The 21,708-nt window shown below is 46.8% G+C and overlaps 2 pseudogenes; both read right to left on the minus strand.

The window, feature by feature from the left end:
• Nucleotides 1-662: 662 nt before the first annotated feature.
• On the minus strand, nucleotides 663-1,661 carry LOC101931656 (olfactory receptor 52E4-like; annotated as a pseudogene).
• An 18,284-nt stretch (nucleotides 1,662-19,945) lies between these two features.
• On the minus strand, nucleotides 19,946-20,944 carry LOC135972360 (olfactory receptor 52E4-like; annotated as a pseudogene).
• Between the last annotated feature and the right edge of the window lie 764 nt (nucleotides 20,945-21,708).

Below are 21,708 nucleotides of genomic sequence, written 5' to 3' on the forward strand. Positions count from 1 at the left end.
TGCTCCAGATGAATCAGATGAGGATTGCCATGTTCTGTTCATTCCCTCTGAAGCACCTGGCACTGGGCACTGTCAGAAGACAGGTTACTGGGCTACATGGACCATTGCTTTTACCAGTACGGCCATTCTGATTTTCTTATTTAGACCCCAGATGTATCTGCCTACCCTCCCAGAGCTGAGATAGATCCCAAGAGTCCTGATGGGGTCTCTATCTCCACAGAGATAGTAACAAATTGAGAATAAACATTAAAATGTTAACACAAACCAGTGCCCCTTAAGTGACTTGCCACAAGATGTGAGAACATATTGGTTTTAGAGATGACTGGGTCGCAGCTGACAAGGGGAGGGGAAGACAGGAGGAAGTGACAGAGGCAGGTCCTTGGGGAGAAGACACACAGCAGGGTTGAGGCTTGACAGAAGAGATGGGGCAAGATTGTAATTTCAGGGATCCAGCTACCAGCAATTAGAAAGGTGGCAACCAAGTGTAGTGTACATAGACTGACTCCCCAGTTCATCACAGTGACACAGCACAGTAAGGACAGGAAAAGTTTTAATGTCTTTCTGTCTGTCCAGTAAGTGATTCAGGGAAGAGGCCCCAGCACCATGCACCAGCCAGCTCTGCACAGAGCTCAATCTGAGAGCCAGAGCACAAGGAGAAAACATTAGGTCTCTTTATGAGTAAAGAGCTGGAGTAGCCTGCCCCGGATCTGTTTGGTCCTCACCCCGTAAATGATGGGATGTAGCATGGGGGGCAAAAGCAGGAACATACTGGCAGTGAGAACGCGCAAATGCAGTGGCACATTCTGGCCAAATCGCTGCGTGAGAGACGAGAAGAAATCTGGGATGTACAAAAGTAAGATGGCACAAAGATGAGAGATGCAGGTCCCAAAAGTTTTCAGCCGGGCATCCTTTGTGGGGAGGCGGAAGATGGCCCTGAGGATCAGAGTATAGGACATGGCGATAAAAAACACATCCATTCCGATCACACAAAAAAGATTAAACAGGCCATAGTAACTACTGATGCGGATGTCAGCGCAGGCCAGGTTCACCACAGCTATATGCCCACAATAGAAGTGGGGGATGATGTTGGTTCTACAATACGGCCACCGCCTCGCCAATAAGGGATAGGGTAATGTGACAACGCCACTGCGCAGCAGCACAGCCAGGCCTATCTTGGCCACAACAGAGTTTGTCAGGATGGTGGAATATCTCAGAGGATTGCAGATGGCCACGTAGCGATCAAAAGCCATGGCCACGAGGATTCCAGACTCCATCGTTGAGAAGGAATAAATAAAGTACATCTGGGTGAGGCAGGCCCTGAAACTGATCTCCCTGGAATTGAACCAGAAGATGCTCAGCATTTTTGGTAGGGTGGATGTGCACACGACCAGGTCAGTGATGGCCAGCATACAGAGGAAATAGAACATGGCCCCCTGGAAGCTCGGCTCCATCTTCACGATGAGCAAGATAGTGAAGTTCCCCAACACGGCTATGACGTACATAGCACAGAAGGGAATGGAGATCCAGATATGGGCTGCCTCCAGGCCAGGAATACCAAGTAGGATGAAGGTGGAGGGGTTGCTGAAGTCGGTTGTGTTGGAATCTGACATGGATTAGGGGAGAAGGTGTCCAACTCTGAAGAATAAGGGTGTCTCCTGCATGTACCGTACGTTCCTCTGTCTTACTGTGTGTTCCCAGGATCTCGGGTGATGGTCGCAGTTGAAATGCCTGAACGGAAAGACAATGTTAATATGAGACACTACATACATTAGTGGAGACTGTTCTCATGGGAGAAGGAGTCTGATCACTCTTCACACACTGAAAAATGACATTTTCATAAATCAGAGACAATAACTATGAATAACGACCCTACTAAATCCAATTCCATATTTTGTGTTAATAATTCCTACGTATTGTGGTGGGGGAACCTTAAGAGGCCCCAGCAGGACACACAAGTGTGGATACTGGTTATCCATCATTATTCCTTAATGCAATGGGAGCCAGGATAGGGAGTCAATTCTGTAGAGAGTTTCCCATTGATCCAGTTGCTTGAAATCTGAGAGTGGAAAAAAACATGTGCTGGGAGAAACATCCCAACTAGAACATACCTCAGGGAAAAGACCTGTGTGCCATTTATAGCAGCTGAAGAGAAACACCTGCTCATTCACAGCAGTGGAGAAAACAAAAGCAATGTTCAGATCACTAAGATATGGGATGGAGAATAACATGTTCGGGATATGTGTTCAGTTTTGGTCACCGAGTATCGATTAAGGATATAGCACATATCAAAGGGATTTCCAAGACCGGCTCTGAGAATGGGGGAGGCTGCCATATGCAAACATAAAGAAAAGTCTGGGACTCTTTAGTTTACACAAGAGACAAAGAAGGGAGCATATGATATAGGAGAGGAAAATAAAAAATGAAACTGAATTACATTCAAATGGCCAGTTCCCAATCAGTACTATCTATAGACACTTAGAACTCCAAGAGGACTAATTCCCCAAAGCTGAGGAAAATTGTCAGCAAAACTGAATGCGAGGAAAAATATACACAGAAAAATATGAATGAAAATTGGTAATTCTTTGATAACAGTTTATTAGATAGTGGAAAAATCATGATTCCATAGTTAACAAAGTGAACAACTTTGGGTAAAAACCCATTTCAGTGGCAAAGTGAAGGCAGAAATTGGGGTGGGGAAGCAATATGCAAAAAAATAGGAAAAATGTAAAATAGATAGCCAAGAATAGAAATCGGAAGTTATGAAAGTTGATAAGGGAAGTTACGACATCAGGGAAAACTCCATGTTTGGCAGGGCTCTGGATCAAAGAAAGGAGGTTTTTAAGTATGTTAACAACAAGAGAAATCCTAGAAAAGTTTTATATCAATTCCTGTGTTAAATGTAAAGTTTTAAAAAATAAAGGGAAAGGGGTTTTTTTATAAAAGAATTGACAAGGTTAAGAAACAATGGGAAAGCTGGTATGGGATTAGTTCAAAAAAAGTCTAGAAGGGTAAGTTATGCCTGTCACCAACAAGGTTTATGCTAAAGAGGCCTTGTCAAATAGACCTGATTTCATCCTTTTATGAGAGTACACATTGGTTGATAAAGGGTATACATTGGTTGATCAAGTGAACCACGCAGATGCAGCACACCTTGATTTCTCAGAGGCATTTGATTCAGTAGTGGAAAATACTGAGTTAAAAAATGAACACCCTAAAATATCAGTAGAAAGCATGTAAAATGGACTGGAAACTGGCTAACTGATGGATCTCAGAAAGCTGTAGTCAATAGGCCTTTGTAAGTAAATGGGGCTGTTTGTAGTGGGGTTCTGTAGGGATCAGTTCTAGGCCTGATGCTATTCAATATTTTAATCAATGATCTGAAAGGAAATAGAAAATCACTGCCGATAAAATTTGTGGATGACCCAAAGATTTCCAGAGTGGATACAATGAGGAGCCCAGGGCAGGCATACCGATTGATATGGAGCATTGGTAAGAGGGGCCCATGCAAACAAACTCTTTTAATACAGTGAAATGCAAAATTATCCTCTCGGAAAAGGGAATGCAGGCAGAACTCAAAGACTACAGCACTGTATTATGGAATCCAAGGACACTGAATAGGATTTAGGGGTCATTGTGGACAACCAACTCATCGTGAGCTCCCAGTGTGATGCTGTAGCATAAAGGGACGATGTGATCCTTGGATGGATAAACAGGGGAGGTGAGTTGGAGCAGGGGAAGGATTTTACCTCTGCACATGGAATTGGGGAAACAAACTGCATCCAGTTCTGGGGTCCACATTTGATAAAAAATATGTTGAAAGAGGGGACAGAAAAGGGCCATAAAAGAGCCACTTGGAGAGGGGGCAGAAAAGAAACACAAAAGTGATTGGAGGATAGAGAAAAAGACGGACCTTAGACTTGAAGGTGTATATCTCTTTAATTTATCAAAGAGATGATCAAGCGGAGACTTTCATGTGGAGAGAACCATGGGTAATAATGGGCTCTGTAACCTACCAGGGGAAGGCAAGACCGAAGGGCTAGAAGTAGAAGCCAGGCAAATTCCAGGTAGAAATTAGGGCCAAATATTTAGCTCTGAGGGTGATTAAGCATTGGGGGACACTGAGAAGGGAACTGTTGGATTCTCCAATTCCCCATGTTGGGAGATCTAGATTTTTTTCTGGAAGATCTGCTTGATGGGTTGTTTACACTTAAAATGCTACAGCGTTACTGCCATAGCACTTCACTATAGACACTACTTACACAGATAGCAGGGGTTCTCCCCTCAGCACAGGTAATGCCCGAGAGGTGGTAGCTAGGTCGATGGAAGAATTAATCTAATGTTCTCTGCACCAGGGCACAGATTATCCAAAAAGTTCTTGGAATGTATTGGAGACAAATTTTTGTTCCAGAAGCTGGAGTAAGCTACTAGGAGAGAGGCTGTTCTAGACTTGATTTTGACAAAGGAGGAGGAACTGGTTGAGAATTTGAAAGTGGAAGGCAGCTTGCGGGAATGTGATCATGAAATGATAGAGTTCATGTTTCTAAGGAATGGTAGGAGGGAAAACGGCAAAATAAAGACAATGGATTTCAAGAAGGCAGATTTGAGCAAACTGAGGTAGCTCATAGGTAAGATCTCATGGGAAGCAAACCTAAGGGGAAAAATAATAGAAGACAGCTGGCAGTTTTTCAGAAAAAAAGAACAGGAGTACTTGTGGCACCTTAGAGACTAACAAATTTATTAGAGCATAAGCTTTCGTGGACTACAGCCCACTTCTTCATTATTAAGGGCACAGCAGCAATCTATCCCACTGTGTAGGAATGATAGAAAGTTTGGCAAGAGACGACAAAGACTTAACCAGGAGATCTTGAATGACCTACAAACGAAAAAGGACCGAGCTGAATTGTTTTTGAAATTTTCAGGCATAACAGTTCAGCTGACTTTTCGAATGAAGCTAGGAGAAAGTATGTGTTACCCATGTTGAAAAATTGTTCTAGTGAGGAGTTCTAGCACCTCTAATCTTTCCAGCAGATAAAAGTCAGGTAACAGCCCTTCCCCCTGCCCCATTAACAGACTTATTCCTGAAATGCAAGAGGAGAGGGTGACAGTGTCTGTGTCTGGGGGGAGGGACAGCTCAGTGGTTTGGGGGAAAAATCTGTCTGGGGATTGGTCCTGCTCTGAGCAGGGGGTAGGACTAGATGCAGGGGCGGCTCCAGGCACCAGTGCACCAAGCGCGTGCCTGGAGTGGCAAGCCGTGCGGGGTGGCCTGCTGGTCGCTGTGGGGGCGGCAGTCAGGGAGCCTTCGGTGGCAAGCCTGTGGGAGATCTGCCGGTACTGTGGCTTTGGCGGCGGGTACGCCGAAGCCTCGGGACTGAGGGACCTCCCGCAGGAATGCTGCCGAATCTGCATTACGAACAGACCTCCTGCAGGCACGCCACCGAAAGCTGCCTGACTGCCGTGCTTGGGGCAGCAAAATACATAGAGCTGCCCTTGACTAGATACCTCCTGAGGTCCCTTCCAACCCTGAGATTCTATAAGCACACAGCTGGCTCCTGATGTTGTTGCTCAAAGGGGAGTTTTGCCTCACTGGGGTATGACTGAATTACAGGCCGTGATCTAAGAATTTGGCCTTGTATTGCACATCTACTAACATCTTTCATCCTGAAGGATTCACTGTGCCACTGAAATGCACCATCCTGGGGCTGGAGGCCATCAGGCGGGATGAGCAGGGATACACAGAAATCAGTGATATTTTGACCAGTGATTCTTTGGCAAACTCATCAATTATGGCAAGAGCCCTGGGATGTGTCATGGCTGTGCAGAGGAGAAAGGACCACAGACTTACTCTCTATCCCTCCACACCCACGTTACACAGGGTTTGAGATCAGGTGAGCTCCTCAGCAAGAGATGGGTACCTGTAAATTCTGAGACGGAAGTGTCCTCCCTGGGAATCCCCCTCAGGTAGCCGTGTCCCACACCTTTCTCAGCCCAGCATCTGCAGCAGCATCCCACACCAAGAGCCGACACAGGGGTGGGCACAGTTTATAATATAGCTCTCTGTATTCCCAGTGGGGTTCGCTCAGCCTCTAGAGGAGAAGAGAACATCTGAATGTAAACAGGCTGGAGAAAAGCATGTCTCCACTTCTGTGCTAATTATCCAGCTTTAGGAGTAAACAGTAATTAAGGGACCTTCCCAAAGGGAGAGGAGAACTCCTGGGCTCTGTGCTGAGTCAGGGAGGAATTGGCTGTTTTGTGTATTTGTGTATATTTGTAAAATAGAGTTGATTATCAAGAAAATAAGGGATAATGCCTGGCTGTCCATAGGCTCTGGTACCCTGTAAATGCCCAGGATGGATGGATGGATAGATAGGAGCAGGCAGATCTGGAGAAAGATCCTGAACTGTTGATGAATATGCTGATGGGTCTCTCTAACACTTCACGAATGGCAGTCCAGCTACTGCTTGAACGGCAAAGTGAGGATCAGGAGTCCGACGAAGATGGTGACACATGTAGAAGAGACAACACGAGCTTGCTTGTGGCATTCACGGACGTGCTGGCCACAGTGGAATGCCACTTTTGGGCTCAGGAGAAAAGCACTGAGTGGTGGGATCATAAAATCAAAGAATATCAGGGTTGGAAGGGACCTCAGGAGGTCATCTAGTCCAACCCCCTGCTCAAAGCAGGACCAATCCACAACTAAATCATCCCAGCCAGGACTTTGTGAAGTCTGATCTTAAAAACCTCTAAGGAAGTAGGTTTTCCACCACCTACCTAGATAACCCATTCCAGTGCTTTATCACCCTCCTAGTGAAAAAGCTTTTCCTAATATACAACCTCAACCTTCTCCACTGCAACTTGAGACCATTGCTCCTTGTTCTGTCATCTGCCACCACTGAGAACAGTCTAGATCCATCCTCTTTGGAACCCTCTTTCAGGTAGTTGAAAGCAGCTATCAAATCCCCCCTCATTCTTCTCTTCTGCAGACTAAACAATCCCAGTTCCCTCAGCCTCTCCTCATAAATCATGTGCTCCAGACCCCTAATAATTTTTGTTGCCCTCCGCTGGACTCTTTCCAATTTTTCCACATCCTTCTTGTAGTGTGGGGCCAAAAACTGGACACTGTACTCCAGATGAGGCCTCACAAATGCCAAAGAGAGGGGAATGATCACGTCCCTGAATATGCTGGCAAGCTCCTACTTATACAGACTAAAATGACATTAGCCTTCTTGGCCACAAGGGCACACTGTTGAACTCATATCCAGCTTCTCATCCACTGTAACCCCTAGGTCCTTTTCTGCAGAACTGCTGACTAGCCACTCGGTCCCTAGTCTGTAGCAGTGCATGAGATTCTTCCATCCTAAGTGCAGGACTCTGCACTTCTCCTTGTTGAACCTCATCAGATTATTTTTTGGCCCAATCCTCTAATTTGTCTAGGTCCCTCTGTATGCTATTCCTACCCTCCAGCGTATCTACCAGTCCTCCCAGTTTAGTGCCATCTGCAAACTTGCAGAGGGTGCAATCCATGCCATCCTCCAGATCATTAATGAAGACTATATCACCATGCAAGTCTGGGATGATGATCAGTGGCTGCAGAATTTTTGTATGAAAAAAGCACTTGCATGGGACTGTGATGAGCTGGCCCCCACCCTGTGGTGCAAGCACATGAGAATGAGAGCTGTCCTGGTGATGGAGAAGTGCATGGTGATCGCACTGTGGAAGCTGGCTACTCCAGAGAGCTACCGATTGGTAGCTAACCAATTTGGAGTGTGGAAGTCGATCGTTGGACTCATGTTGTTGCAAGTTTGCAGGGACATTAATCCCATCCTGCTCAGAAAAAAAAAAAAACTTGACTCTGGGCAACGTGTGTGACATTGTGAATGGCTTTGCACAGATGGGTTCCCTAACAGTGGACAGGCGATAGGTGGCACGCATATTCCAATTCTGACACCAGACCATCTAGCCTGAGTATATTAATAGGAAGGGGTATTTCTCGATGTTTCTCCAGGTGCTTGTGGATCAACGTGGGTGTTTCATGTACATTAACGCAGGCTGGTCCAGAAAGATGCACGACACACAAATCTTTCAGAACACAGGCCTGGTCAGGAAGCTGCAAGCTGAGCCTTTTCTCCCGGAGAAGAAGATCACCGTAGGGGAAGTCGAAATGCCCATCGTGTTCCTGGGAGACCCCACATACCCCTTGATGCCGTGGCTCATGAAGCCAAACATGGGAAGCCTTGACAGCAGCTCACTCAGGCTTAGACCGCTGAGGCTCAGCGCTTGGAGGCTGAATTTGATCAACCAGAGACCAGGGCTATTGGAGGGGCCCAGCGCAGAGCTGTGAGGATCAGAATTGCCTTGAGGCAGCAATTCGTTGCTGAAATCCAGTCATGTTTGGTGCCCTGCATGGGAGTGCAGTGGTCCCATGGCTATTAGGTGTCTGTGATTGCTCCATAGGATGCACTGGCTAGCAGTGCCTGTTGCTTTTCTGTGCTATGCTTGCTTTCCATTATTGCAATAACGAACGCTTTCAAATGCATGTATTAATATTTTAAAAAATGTGGAGACACACATGGGAAGTCACATCTCTGCAGTGTGGGGGAAGGGTGGAGGGAGGTGGTGTGGAGGGGTCTGGATGATTACAGATTTGTGTATATACAGGTGTCATATGCAGCCTTGCTGTCTGGAGTGCCGGGCAATGGGCGCTGTCCTTTATACAGGCTGAACTGCGGCTCTTCAGAAGTTAATATGCGGCTCCTTCTATAGGTTCCAACTCCGGGGCTGGAGCTACAGGCGCCAACTTTCCCGTGTGCCGGGGGGCGCTCACTGCTCAACCTTTGGTTCTGCTGCAGGCCCTGCCCCCACTCCACCCCTTCTACCCCTCCCCTGAGCTTGCCATGCCCTTGCTCCTCTCCCTCTCTCCCAGAGCTTCCTGCATGCCACAAAACAGCTGATCGGGTGGTGCGGGGAGGGAGCGGGAGGAGCCGATCGGTGGGGCTGCCGGTGGGCAGGAGGCACTGGGAGCTGCTGACGTATTACTGTGGCTCTTTGGCAAAGTACATGGGTAAATTCTGGCTCCTTCTCAGGCTCAGATTTGCCTGACATAGGGGCACAAGGGAAAGTGTTTTGGGAGAAGGACAGCAAGGGGGTGCCGGCGCGGAGCTGCTCCATATACAGTGATAGAGGAACCTGAATTGAGTCTGCTCAGCCCTCACTAATGTTTAGGAGCGACTCCATGGTTTATTGGAATCAATTTGTGCTCTCCTGACACGTACCCTCCTTTCACTGTCCTGGTCACTCGTGAATTTTTTGATTTTCAGCAAGGGACTTCTGCATAAGTTCATGCTGAAGGTCTTCTTTGCTTTTCTGAGGCCACTGCCATTCGGCCAGCGAAAATGAGGAGGACTGTGATACTCAGCTTGCATTTATGAATCCAAAATGCAACATTTTACATAGGCACCATTGTTAACACTAGGCAGAGCAATGATAAAGCTGATCACAAAGACAAGCACAATTCACTTACCTAGCACGAACACCAACTACCTGTCCCAAGGTGAGGCCAACTAAAACATTGGACTTTTGATCTCATCAGAGCTCATGGAGGCATAGAGCAACATGTCCAGAGGAGACTAAGGATAGAACAAGCAGCAATGGGCTTAAACTGCAGCAAGGGAGGTTTAGGTTGGATATTAGGAAAAAGTTCCTAACTGTCAGGGTGGTTAAACACTGGAATAAATTGCCTAGGGAGATTGTGGAATCTCCATCTCTGGAGATATTTAAGAGTAGGTTAGATAAATGTCTATCAGGGATGGTCTAGACAGTATTTGGTCCTGCCATAAGGGCAGGGGACTGGACTCGATGACCTCTCGAGGTCCCTTCCAGTCCTAGAAGCTATGAATCTATGAATCTGTGAATCTATATGTCTGACAAAATTGTTGTTTATTATTGTTTCAACCAGTTTGTCCGGTACTGAAGTCAGGCTAACAGGCATGTAATTGCCAGGATCACCTCTGAAGCCCTTTTTTAAAAATTGGAATCACATTAGCTATCCTCCACTCATTTGTTACAGAAGCTGACTTAAATGATAAGTTATAGACTACAGTTAGTATTTCTGCAATTTCACTTTTGAGTTCCTTCAGAACTCTTGTGTGAATAACATTTCGTCCTGATGACTTATTGCTATTTAATTTATCAATTTGTTCCAAAACCTCCTCTAATGATACCTCAATCTAGGACAATTCCTCAAATCTGACACCTAAAAGAATGGCTTATGTTTGGGAATCTCCCTCACATCCTCAGCCCCTAAGACCGATACAAAGAATTAATGTAGTTTCTCTGCAATGGCCTTATCATCTTGGAGTGCTCCATCAGCAACTCGATCATCCAGTGGCCCCACTGATTGTTTAGCAGGCTTCCTGCTTCTGATGTACTGAAAGAAAATTTGCAATTACTTTTTGAGTCTTTTGCTAACTGTTCCTCAAATTCTTTTTTGTCCTTCCTTGTTTTATTTTTAAAATTCATTTGCCATTTAAATCTCTTCTGCTTTTCTTTTATTATTAACCCTTTCATTTTTAGTTACTAATGGATTGGCAGCAGCGTGATCCTTGGGTAAGATCTGAGTTATATACTGGTCTGGCTATGTGGCTGAGCTCTTGAGATGAGAAAGATCCTATATGTGGTGAAATTTGTTTTCAGTGTCCACTTGTCCTAGAGTCCCGTGTCCGGATGGTGATCCGGAAGCTGTGTGCCTAATGAGACTTCATTTTTTTTGCTTCCAGTTAAGCAGTGTGGTGACACCAAAGTTTAAGTTTGTTACTGGCTTGGTACAATCAAACAGGAGTGAGTCTGCCCTATTTCTCAGCAATTTGTCATCCTCAGATGTGTTCCACTAAAGCATGGTGACACATGGATACCACCGACAAGTTCTTCACAAACTATTGCTCACTACTCCCAGGAGATATCCCCCTTTAAAAGATCTGGAAACTGAGGCAGCAGGAAGGATTTAGTCTCTCTCAGACCTGGCTTGTGCAGTCCATGTAAGAGCACAGAGACCTGGTGCTGTCACTCCATTGGTTTATCTATTTCAGGGGATTTCCCCTGATCTCAGTGGGGCTGCACCCATTTACACCAGCTGAGGGTTTGGCCCAAGCCATTTAACTAGAGAGAAAGTATCAGCAGAGACCAGTAAGCTGGGAGTGAAGAGTGCCAGCTCTGCCATGGATTCGTAGGGTGACGTTGGGCACAGCCTCTCCATGCATTAAATGGAGATTATTTTATATTATGTGTAATATGTTGCTACTAAAAGGCCCTAATCAGGGATTACAAGTCACACCTTGCACTGATTTGGTTCCTGGAAGCACATTCTTGGGCCTCTAGCACTGTGTACAGTTCTAGGCAGTGTTTGGTCCCTGGCAAACAAGAAAGACAAAGCTGAGGACTGAGCTGTGTGGCTGTCCTTTGTAACTGTTTCTTTAATAAATTCCTCCTGTTTAAGGAGGACGGCAACTCCACTGATCCCAACACAAAACTAGCCTCACTGCATCTAATGCAAGTGAGAGGAGCAATGCCAGTTCATGGCTATAGCAACGGTGCTGGTGGGTTCAAGACTTCCAGTCCCCATTCTCACCTCTGCCATTGACTCATTGTGTTGCCCTGGGCAAATCACTTTACTGCTGCTTGGCTCAGTCCCTCCATGACATAGCGATAATGCTGCCTAGCAGCCTAGGTAAAGAGCTTCTAGATGTAGTGACAAAAAACATCATTCAGAGCATACGTAAGACTCAGCTTCACTGTTCAGCTTCAGCCCCTGGGCAATGGCTGCCCTGTAGTTCCAGATAAGGTGCCATGTACTTGTGTAAATATCAAATGAATGGAAGCTGTGCTGTTTATCTCTCTCCCTGTGAGCTACCGAAGCCACCCCGGCCTCTGCCCAGCATCCCGCCTTCCCAGTTAATGCTGGGGTTTATCCTTCTGCCTTGGTGGAAGAGGAGGAGCAGGGTGATGGGCCTCAGGAGACACTGTGAATAGATTTCTGAAAACGTCCATACAATGTGCAGCGGCAGTCAAAAAAGTGAACAGAATGTTGGGAATCATTAGGTACGGAATAGATAATAAGACAGAAAATATCACACTGGCGCTATATAAATCCATGGTATGCCCACATATTGAATACTGCATGCAGATGTGGTCGCACCATCACAAAAATATACTTTGGATTTGGAATAGGTACAGAGAAGGGAAACAGAAATGATTATGGGCATGGAACACCGTCCATATGAGGAAAGATTAAAATGACCGGGACTTTTCAGCTTGGAAAAGAGGGGGGATGTGTGAGGAGTCTAGAATCATGAATGGTGTGGAGAAATTGAATATGGAAATGTTATTTACTCCTTCACATAACAGAAGAACTAGGGGTCACCTAATTAATTTAATAGGCAACAGATTTAAAAGAAACAAAAGGAAGTATTTCTTCACAGTCAATCTGTGGAACTATTTGCCAGAAGATGTTGTGAAGGTCAAAAGAATATCAGGGTTCTAGCAGGAACTAGAAACATTAATGCAGCATAGGTCCAATGGCTATTAGTCAGGATGGGCAGGGATGGTGTCCCTTCTCTTTGCTAGAAGTTGGGAGTGGGAGACAGGGCATGAATCACCTGATGATTGCCCTGTTCTGTTCATCCCCTCTGTAGCACGTAGCATTGTCCAGTGTCAGAAGATAGGATACTGGGCTAGATGGACCACTGGTCTAACCCAGTATGGCCATTCTGAGCTTCTTATATAAACCCCAGATGTATCTTCTCCCTGCTGTAACATAGTAGACCCACTTGCCTGCCAGAGCTGAGAAAAAAAACCCGTAAGTCCTGACACTCTCCACAGACTTAGTAACAAAGTTTGAATATACATTTAAATTTTAACCTAACCAGGATCCCTTAAGTGACTTGCCACAAGATATCGGAACATATTAGTATTGGAACTGAGTGGGTCTAATATTTTTTTCTTTTATATATAAATTAGATACAGTGCCCCTTCACCTAATTGCTAAGCATAGGTGTGTGCAGCACATTTCATTAGGGTATGCACCCAGGGGATTTTTTTTTTAAAGGTGAACATTTATTGAATAGTCCATCATAAAAGACATTATTTTTATTCATCAATCAAACTACAGAAACTAAAACTTAATTAAACTGATTTTTTTTTAAATTAACAACTAAACTTTACTTAAAAAATGAGACACCGTTCTTAACCGAGGAGTCAGAGATATTTGCACTACTATCAGCACATTCATTATAATTCAGTTTGTCTGCTCCTTTTCTTATCTTAACAACGAACCGATCCATATTTTAAAATTAAAATGGGGAATCATGCGATTGAATTAAAATGTAAAGCCATGGGCTTGTTATGCTCTTTCAGTAGAGTACACACAACAAAGATTACAAACACTGCAGACACTGTGCTGGGCATACCTGACGCGGCCGCTTATATAGGTCAAAGAATTTTCTAGAATAGTAGTCGGAGGGGGAGGGGAGGACCAATGGTAATGCGGCGCCGCAGTACTGGGGACGCATTCTGCTAACAAACACAGGCTTTCTCTACATTCCTACAACATCTATATTACGCAATTTGGCGCTTATTGCATAATACAACAATCCATACTTTAAAACGAAAAGAACGTATCATGCGATTAAATTAAAACGCAATCCACTTTTTTTTCCCGAGACATTAGGGCAGGGGTGGGCAAACTTTTTGGGCCTAGGGCCACATCTGGGTGGGGAAATTTTATGCAGGGCCAGGGCATGGGTTTGGGTTCTGGGAGGGAGTGCACGGTGTGGGACGGGGGGCGGTGTGCAGAAACGGGCTCAGGGCAAGGGATTGGGGCAGAGGAGAGGTGCGGGCTGCAGGCAGAGGGCTTTGGGCAGGGAGTTGGGGTGCAGGAGGGATGCGAGGTGCAGGCAGGGGGCTCAGGGTAGGGGGTTGGGGTGCAGGAGGGGTGTGAGGTTCAGGCAGTGGGCTCAGGGCAGGGAGTTGTGGAGTGGTAGGGGTATGGGGTACAAGCAGGGGGCTTAGAGCAGGGATCTCACACTCAAATCACCACGAGGGCCACATGAGGACTAGTTCATTGGCCCAATGGCCGCATCACTGATACCTTTTCATAAAAAGATACAAAAGCCCCCCACTCTGTCCCTGGCCTAGCCCCCACACAACCCCTTCCATGAGGCCCCGCCTCTGCCCCACCTCTTCCCACGCCTTCCCCACCCCCATTCCAACCCTTTCCTCAGATCCCCGCCCCCATTCCCACCCTTCCCTGAACTCTGCCCCCTGGGTGCCCCATACCAATCATTTCCCCAAATCCCCGCCCCATCCGCACCTCTTCTCCACCTTCTTCCCTGAGTGTGTCGCATCCCCGCTCCTTCCCCCTCCTTCCTGGGAAATCCTAAGCACCGCCGGAAAGCTGTTTGGCAGCGGAAAGTGTGGCAGGTAGGTGGAGGAGTGGGGAAGTGGCGCACTCGGAGGGCAGGCAGTGGGGCACGGGGAGGGAAGCTTGGCTGCCAGTGGAGTCGGTACCTATGGTGGGCTGCAGGACATAACTCTTTGGGTTGCATGTGGCCCGTGGGCTGCGTGTTTGAGGCCCCTACCATAAAGTAAAATGGGCTTGGGCTTCCACCCAGACAGCCAAGTCAAGTATGATGATGATTATTGAAAATCATGTTCATCATATAATAAAGTTCTACCAATACCAAAGGATTCTACACATCACTTCCCAGGTGAATGAATGTTTCAGATATTACCCAAATACTCACTTACAGTCAATTCTTATGAACTAAACTAAGATTTATTTGAAAAGAGAAAGTATTGATTAAAAGATGACACATGATTAGAGTCTATAAGTCAGTTTCATAGTAGTGATGGCTGGCTTCAGATTTGGATTAACGTAAGGTTATTATCCATTAAGCAGTTTACAGAGAGTTCACCAGAAACTTTAAAGAGATGTACAGAAAATGATATTATTGCACCCAAGTTCCTTCTAATAATATTACCTTTTCACCTAGGAATTAATTGAATACACCTCTAGACAGGAATCATTTGGTTACACTGTTAACCTCAAACAAACGGTCAGTAAACATAGACTACTAAAGTCACTAACTTCTATCAGTTCTTTAATAATACAAGACTACCTTTCAAAGCTGTAGCCTATCTAAGATGGAATGGTCCTAATTACCTTTTACATATTTTTCTAACCTGTCTCTAAAAGGTGAATCTGGGTCAACAGACTGCAAGTTGCTTAACTCTTTCCTGTGTCACTTAGCCCCTTTTGCAGGGCCTGGGGCTGTTTGGTTTAGCAATCATGTGACCTGAAAAGGAGAAACTGGAAACAGAATGCGCCCAAGGGGGACTCTGGCAATGGTATGATGAAGCAATTGGAGTGTATGGGGGAGCCGAGCCAAAGCTAGCCACAGGGCCTTTGTGCTTGGTTTCTGCTCCCAGAGGGAGGCACTACAATGGAAGCTGCACTGTGAGAGGGGGCCAGGAAACCCAGAGCCATAGGCAGAGCCTAAACAGTGCTGTGACTCAAAATCACAACGGTCTTGTTTGTGAGCCGCAAACACGCTCGGCTGGTGAGTGTCCAGCTTCACAAGCTTGAGCAGGTCTGTGACAGCAAACCTGGAGCTGCTTCAAAGATGTGGAAGGGGGGTGGGTCTGGCCAGGGAGGTGCCAAAAAGATATTTTCTTCATCCAAATGTGGCTCCTTTGCTGTCTGTGTATCATAGAATCATAGACTCATAGAATATCAGGGTTGGAAGGGACCTCAGGAGGTCATCTAGTCCAACCCCCTGCTCAAAGCGGGACCAATCCCCAACTAAATCATCCCAGCCAGGGATTCATCAAGCCTGTCCTTAAAAACCTCCAAGGAAGGAGACTCCACCACCTCCTTAGGTAACGCATTCCAGTGCTTCACCACCCTCCTAGTGAAATAGTGTTTCCTAATATCCAACCTGGACCTCCCCGACTGCAACTTGAGACCATTGCTCCTTGTTCTGTTATCTGCAACCACTGAGAACAGCCGAGCTCCATCCTCTTGGGAACTCCCCTTCAGGTAATTGAAGGCTGCTATCAAATCCCGCCTCATTCTTCTCTTCTGGAGACTAAAATCCCAGTTCCCTCAGCCTCTCCTCATAAGTCATGTTCTCCAGACCCCTAATAAAGGGGAACTATCATGTTCCTCGATCTGCTGGCAATGCCCCTACTTATACAGCCCAAAATTCCATTAGGCTTCTTGGTAACAAGAGCACACTGTTTACTCATATCCAGCTTCTCATCCATTGTGACCCCTAGGTCCTTTTCTACAGAACTGCTACCTAGCCATTTGGTCCCTAGTCTGTACAAGTGCATTGGATTCTTCCGTCCTAAGTCTAGGACTCTACACTTGTCCTTGTTGAACCTCATCAGGTGTTTTTTGGCCCAATCCTCTAATTTGTCTAGGTCTCTCTGTATCCGATCCCTACCCTCTAGTCCATCTACCACGCCTCCTAGTTTAGTGTCATCTGCAAACTGGCTGAGAGTGCAGTCCACACCATCCTCCAGATCATTAATAAAGATATTACACAAAACTGGCCCCAGGACCTACCCTTGGGGCACTCCCCTTGAAACCGGCTGCCAACTAGACCTGGAGCCATTGATCATTACCCGTTGAGCCCGACGATCTAGCCAGATTCTATCCACCTTACAGTCCATTCCTCCAGCCCATACTTCTTTAACTTGGCAGAAAGAATACTGTGGGAGACCATATCAAAAGCTTTGCTAAAGTCAAGGAATAACACATCCACTGCTTTCCCCTCATCCACAGAGCCAGTTATCTCCTCATAGAAGGCAATTATGTTAATCAGGCACGACTTCCCCTTGGTGAATCCATGCTGACTGTTCCTGATCATTTTCCTCTCCTCTAAGTGTTTCATAATTGATTCCTTGAGGACCTGCTCCATGATTTTTCCAGGGACTGAGGTGAGGCTGACTGGCATGTAGTTCCCCGGATCCTCCTTCCTCCCTTTTTTTAAAGATGGGAACTACATTAGCCTTTTCCAGTCATCTTTTTCCAGTATCCCGAAGTCCTCTCGTTCCAGAACTGATCCAGCCGGGCTTCCCTGAAGGAAATGTTTCTGGCACACACCGTGCCTGTTTGCGATCAGAGAGAGAGTTTGTGTCTCCCTCAGAAAGTACTCCCCAGAATGGCAGAGACAGGGAGTCCCTGTTCTAGTGGGTTTTCTCCCATCTCTCTCTCCTCGTGCATCCAGCTCTATCTTTCCTTTGTAACTCACCCACACACATACGTGCCTCCCTCTTCCTGTCATTTCTAAGTCCCTAGCCATTACCAACTAGCAGCCTGCAGCTGTGGCAGCCTATAGTCTAGTCTACTTGCTTCTCTATATATCTTTTCTTATAAGTTTCTTATTTTCTTATGGGTTTGATTATTTATGTCCTCCCACTTGGTATCAGGGCATCTGAGGAAGTGAAGCATGTGGAGCATAAGCATGTAAAGTTGTTCTCTTGGAGGAATTCAGAAATGAACCGGCTTAAGGGTGTGCAGCCTGCTCGGATCATGAAAGGGAGGGGATCGTGGGTACTCATGGGACAGGAGCCCAATCAAGAATTCCAGAGGTCCAGGGGTGAGGCGTTGATTGGGAGCACCCTCTTGTAGGACACGTTCAAGGAAAACCCGAGCAGTAGGGAATAAGGTGGACACACCTGCTGGATTATGCGCAGGGAGATCTGAAGTGTAAAGAGCCCAAGGTGAGCTCCAAGGTGAAATAGGCCATCATGGCCACTAAATGATGGTCTGAGAACTGGGCTGGCTGAATGCTGGAGGATGGAAACAAAATACTTACATGCCGTCCAACAAGGAGTGGTGCAACCGATCGACCTCCAGCTGGATATAGGTAAAGGAGGAATTGTCATCCAGGTGTTGGTTGCCCCAGACATCCACCAGGGAGTGATGATTGATGATCTCTCTGAGGTGGCCTGCAGCAGTCTGGCTGCTCTAGATCCCTGTGTAATTCTCATCCTCAAAGATAATATTAAAATCCCCACCCAGGACCAGGCACTAGTGAGGATCCAATGTGCCGAGGACGGCAGACGCCTGTTGATAGAAACACACCTGCTCCGAATCTGTATTCAGTGGGTAGACATTGAACAGATTCAATGTCAGCCCCTCCACAGAGGCCTGGAGGTGCAGCAGGCGACCTGGTATGACCTCAGCAACTCCCAGCATCTCAGGCTCTAGGTCAGGGGAGAACAGGGTGGCCATCCCAGCCGAATGAGCACTGAGGTGTCTATAATATACCCGATCCCCCAACTCCTCCCTCAAACTAGTCTCAGCAGCTGGATCCATGTGGGTTTTCTGGAGTCAAACCACAAACTAAACTAGGTCACAAAGGAAGGAGAGCACCTGGCAACTGTGGAGACCCACACTAGAGCGTCTGGTGTTCATGTTGAAAAGATGGTTGGCGTCATTCTGAGGGCTGAGGAGGATCCTCACGGGCAGGAGGATCCGAAATCGGCCTTGCAACAATCGCTGAGCAACCTGAAAGGCTTGTGACAGAAATTGCAGGCCCACAGGTAGATCAGGATGTTCTACCTCCCAGTTCCCCTCCACTCCTCCAAACAACCCTTGTGGCTAATAGGACAAGATGGAATTCTCCCCAACGCTGGGGAGGGAGCTGCACCTTATCCTTGAAATGACAGGTGTCCAGCAGAAAACGGTGAAGCTCATCCCGCAGCACAGTGGGGGATGGGGCAGTGGATCCATGATGATCCTCTGGCTGGGCCCCTGTTATGACCCTGTGGCCCATGGATATGAGCAAAGAAGGAGAAGACCACTGGTGCTGTACCGATGGTGCTGTGCAACCCGCATATGTCTCCAGAAAGGATAAGGGAGGTGTAGGATAGAGAGCAGCCCCTAAAGCATGAGGAAGGGGAGACAAAAAAAACAACCCTGAGGTTCACCCAAGGACGGGGGAAATGAGACAAACCCTCGGCTGCAGCAGTATGGAATAATGAGAGGACAAAAATGAGTAGAGCTTCACTCTCCTCTCCCTCCACAGATCCTGCCTCCGCTCTGTGACCACGGCTAAGGCTCAGGGCAACCTGAGCTGAAGGATTTTTGTTCTGCTCCATACTGGGTGATCTGGGCTCTTCCCCTCCCCCGGCGACTCTTTCTGGGACTGGAGGAATGAACTCCTGCAAGCTGAAGCGGAGGCAGCCTGGGATCAGGGTTTCTGCCCCCTTCTGCCAAGCTGCTCCACATGAATCAGATGAGGATTGCCATGTTCTGTTCATCCCCTCTGAAGCACCTGGCACTGGGCACTGTCAGAAGACAGGCTACTGGGCTACATGGACAATTGGTTTTACCCAGTATGGCCGTTCTGATTTTCTTATTTAGACCCCAGGTGTATCTGCCTCTCCTCCCAGAGCTGAGATAGATCCCAAGAGTCCTGACAGGGTCTCTATCTCCACAGAGCTAGTAACAAAATGAGAATAAACATTAAAATGTTAACACAAACCAGTGCCCCTTAAGTGACTTGCCATAAGATGTGAGAACATATTGGTTTTAGAGATGACTGGGTCGCAGCTGAGAAGGGGAGGGGAAGACAGGAGCAAGTGACTGGGGCAGGGCCTTGGGGAGAAGACACACAGTAGGGTTGAGGCTTGACAGAAGAAATGGGGCAAGATTGTAATTTCAGGGATCCAGCTACCAGCAATTAGAAAGGTGGCAACCCAGTGTAGTGTACATAGACTGACTCCCTAGTGCATCACATTGACACAGCACAGTAATGACAGGAATGGGTTTGATCTCAGTGTGATTGTCCAGTAAGTGATTCAGGGAAGAGGCCCCAGCACCATGCACCAGCCAGCTCTGCACAGAGCTCAATCTGAGAGCCAGAGCACAAGGAGAAAAAAATTAGTTCTCTTTATGAGTAAAGAGCTGGAGCAGCCTGCCCCGGATCTGTTTGGTCCTCACCCCGTAAATGATGGGATGTAGCATGGGGGGCATCAGCAGGTACATACTGGCAATGAGAATGCGCAAATGCAGTGGCACATTCTGGCCAAATCGCTGTGTGAGAGACGAGAAGAAATCTGGGATGTACAAAACTAAGATGGCACAAAGATGAGAGATGCAGGTCCCAAAAGTTTTCAGCCGGGCATCCTTTGTGGGGAGGCGGAAGATGGACCGGAGGATCTGAGTATAGGACACTGTGATAAAAAACACATCCATTCCAATCACAGAGAAAAGAATAAACAGGCCATAGTAACTACTGATGCGGATGTCAGCGCAGGCCAGGTTCACCACAGCTATATGCCCACAATAGAAGTGGGGGATGATGTTGGTTCTACAATACGGCCACCGCCTCGCCAGGAAGGGATAGGGTAATGTGACTATGCCACTGCGCAGCACCACCGCCAGGCCTATCTTGGCCACAACAGAGTTTGTCAAGGTCATGGAATATCTCAGAGGATTGCAGATGGCTACGTAGCGATCAAAAGCCATGGCCACGAGGATTCCAGACTCCATCGTTGAGAAGCAGTGAATGAAGTACATCTGGGTGAGGCAGGCACTGAAACTGATCTCCCTGGAATTGAACCAGAAGATGCTCAGCATTTTGGGTAGGGTGGATGTAGACACGACCAGGTCGGTGACGGCCAGCATGCAGAGGAAATAGAACATGGCTCCCTGGAGGCTCGGCTCCGTCTTCACAATGAGCAAGATGGTGAAGTTCCCCAACACGGCTATGACGTACATAGCACAGAAGGGAATGGAGATCCAGATACGGGCTGCCTCTAGGCCAGGAATACCAAGTAGAATGAAGGTGGAGGGGTTGCTGAAGTCGGTTGTGTTGGAATCTGACATGGATTAGGGGAGAAGGTGTCCAACTCTGAGGCATAATGGTGTCTCCTGCATGTATCGTACGTTCCCCTGACTTACTATGTGTTCCCAGGATCTCGGGTGATGGTCGCAGTTGAAATGCCTGAATGGAGACACAATATTAATATGAGACACTACATGCACTAGTGGAGACTGTTCTCATGGGAGAAGGAGTCTGATCACTCTTCACACACTGAAAAATTACTTTTTCATAAATCAGAGACAAAAACTGTGAACAACGACCCTACTAAATCCAATTCCATATTTTTTGGTGCTCCCTGTGTTAATAATTCCTACGTATTGTGGTGGGGGAACCTTAAGAGGCCCCAGCAGGAGACACAAGTGTGGATACTGGTTATCCATCATTATTCCTTAATGCAATCATAGCGAGGATAGGGAGTCTATATTGAAGGGAGTTCCCCATTCATCCAGTTGCTTGAAATCTGAGAGTGGAAAAAAAACAAACTTTTAGGAAGAAGTGGTGGGAGAAACATCCCAACTAGAACATACCTCATGGAAAAGACCTGTGCACCATTGATAGCAGCTGAAGAGAAGCACCTGCTCATTTGCAGCAGTAGGCAAAAGAAAAGCAATGTTCAGATCACTAAGATATGGGATGGAGTTCGGGATATGTGTTCAGTTTTGGTCACCGAGTATCTATTAAGGATATAGCACATATCAAAGGGATTTCCAAGACAGGCTCTGAGAATGGGGGAGGCTGCCATATGCAAACATAAAGAAAAGTCTGGGACTCTTTAGTTTACACACGAGACAAAGAAGGGAGCAGATGATATAGGAGA

Source organism: Chrysemys picta, chromosome 1 (genome assembly GCF_011386835.1).
Source record: "Chrysemys picta bellii isolate R12L10 chromosome 1, ASM1138683v2, whole genome shotgun sequence".
NCBI lineage: Eukaryota > Metazoa > Chordata > Testudines > Emydidae > Chrysemys > Chrysemys picta.